The sequence below is a fragment of the Rhinolophus sinicus genome, chromosome 2, assembly GCF_057876585.1.
Source record: "Rhinolophus sinicus isolate RSI-liver-muscle chromosome 2, RSI-T2T, whole genome shotgun sequence".
Classification (NCBI taxonomy): domain Eukaryota; kingdom Metazoa; phylum Chordata; class Mammalia; order Chiroptera; family Rhinolophidae; genus Rhinolophus; species Rhinolophus sinicus.
The window spans coordinates 112,422,501-112,425,000 of record NC_142502.1 but is presented as its reverse complement, the minus strand read 5'-3'; positions in this window follow the sequence as shown (position 1 = coordinate 112,425,000).

The following is a 2,500-nucleotide window of genomic DNA, read 5'->3' as shown; positions in this document are numbered from 1 at the left end:
TTAGGGTTATGGTTAGGGTTATGGTTAGGTTTAGGGTTAGGGTTAGGGTTAGGGTTAGGTTTGCGTTAGGGTTAGGGTTAGGGTTAGGGTTATGTTTAGGGTTAGGTTTAGGGTTAGTTTTAGGGTTAGGGTTAGGTTTGCGTCAGGGTTAGGGTTAGGGATAGGGTTAGGGTTAGGTTTTCATTAGGGTTAGAGTTAAGGTTAGGTTTAAGGTTAGGGTTAGGGTTAGGGTTAGGGTTAGGGTAAGGGTTTAGGGTTAGGGTTAGAGTTAGAGTTAGGGTTAGGGTTAGGTTTACGGTTAGGGTTAGGTTTGCGTTAGGGTTAGGGTTAGGGATAGGGTTAGGGTTAGGTTTAGGGTTAGGTTTAGGGTTACCGTTAGGGTAAGGGTTAGGGATAGGGCTAGGGTTTAGTGTTAGAATTTAGGATTAGGTTTGCGTTAGGTTTAGGGTTAGTTTTAGGGTTAGGTTATGGTTAGGTTTTCGTTAGGGTTAGGGTTAAGTTTAGATTTAAGTTTAGGGTTAGGGTTAGGATTACGGTTAGGTTTGCGTTAAGGTTAGGATTAATGTTAGGTTTAGGGTTAGGGTTATGGTTAGGTTTGCGTTCGGGTTATGCTTTGGGTTAGGGTTAGGGTTAGGGTTAGGGTTAGGTTTATGGTTAGGGTTAGGGTTAGGGTTGCGTTAGGGTTAGGGTTAGGGTTAGGGATAGGGTTAGGTTTGCGTTAGGGTTAGGTTTACTGTTAGGGTTAGGTTAAGGCTTAGTTTTAGGGTTAGGGTTAGGGTTAGGTTTGCGTTAGGTTTAGGGTTACGGTTAGGGTTTGGGTTAGGGATAGGGCCAGGGTTTAGGGTTAGGGTTAGGTTTAGGGTTAAGTTTAGCGTTAGGGTTTTATGGTAAACGTTCAGTTTAGGGTTAGGTTTGCGTTAGGGTTAGGGTTAGGGTTAGGGTTAGGTTTAGGGTTAGGTTTAGGATTAGGGTTAGTGTTAGGTTTGCGTTAGGGTTAGGATTAGGGTTAGGGTTAGCGTTAGGTTTACGTTAGGGTTAGGGTTAGGGTTAGGGTTAGGTTTAGGTTAGGTTAGGGATAGGGTTAGGATTATGGTTAGGGTTAGGGTTAGGGTTAGGGGTATGTTTAGAGTTAGCGTTAGGGTTACAGTTAGTTTAGGGTTAGGGTTAGGTTTCGGGTTAGGATTAGGTTTAGGCTAGGGTTAGGTTAGCCTTAGGGTTAGGGTTATGGTTAGGGTTAGGGTTAGGGTTAGGTTAGCATTAGGGTTAGGGTTATGGTTAGGTTTAGTGTTAGGATTTAGGGTTAAGTTTGCGTTAGTAGGGTTTGGTTAGCTTTATGTTTCCATTAGGGGTTAGGGTAGGGTTAGGGTTAGGGTTAGGTTTGCGTTAGGTTTAGGGTTAAGGTTAGTTTTATGGTTAGGGTTAGGTTTAGGTTTAGGGGTAGGGTTAGTTTTGCGTTAGGGTTTGGGTTAGGGTTAGGGTTAGGGTTAGGTTTAGGGTTAGGGTTAGAGTTAGGTTTAGGTTTGCATTAGGGTTAGGGTTAGGTTTAGGTTAGGTTTTTTTAAGGTTACGGTTTGGGTTTGGTTTAGGATTAGGTTTAGGGTTAGGGTTAGGGTTAGGGTTAGGGTTAGGTTGCTTTAGGGTTAGGTTAGGGTTAGGTTTAGGTTTTCGTTAGGGTTAGGGTTAAGGTTAGGTTTAAGGTTAGGGTTAGAGTTAGGTTTAGGGTTTAGGGTTAGGTTTAGAGTTAGGGTTAGGGTTAGGGTTAGGGTTAGGGTTAGGGTTATGTTTAGGATTAGGTTTAGGGTTAGGGTTAGGGTTAGGTTTTCGTTAGGGTTAGGGTTAAGGTTAGTTTTAAGGTTAGGGTTAGAGTTAGAGTTAGGTTTAGGGTTAGGTTTACGTTAGGGTAGGGTTAGGGTAAGTTGTAAGTTTAGGCTTAGCTTAGGGTTAGGGTTAGGGTTAGGGTTAGGGTTAGGGTTAGGGTTAGGTTTGCGTTAGATTTCGGGTTAGGGTTAGCTTTAGGGTTAGGTGTTAGTGTAACAGTTAGGCTTAGGTTAGGGTTAGGGTTAGGTTTAGGGTTCGGTTAGGGTAGAGTTATGGTTAGGGTATAGGGTTAGGGTTAGGTTTAGGGTTAGGTTTAGGGTTATGTTTAGGGTTAGGGTTAGGGTTAGGTGTTAGAATTAGTGTTAGGTTTAGGGTTAGCTTAGGTTTAGTGTTAAGGTTAGAGTTAGTGTTTAGGGTTAGGGTTATGGTTAGTGTTAGGCTTAGGGTTATGGGTATGGGTAGGTTTAGGGTTAGGTTTAGGATTAGGGTTAGGGTTAGATTAGGGGTAGGGGTATGTCTGCGTTAGAGTTAGGGTTAAGGTTAGTTTTAATGTTAGGGTTAGGTTTAGGTTTAGGGTTAGGGTTAGGTTTGCATTAGGGTATGGGTTAGGGTTATGGTTAGGTTAGGGTTAGGGTTAGGGTTAAGGTGAGGATTGCGTTAGGATAAGCGTTAGGTTTACGGT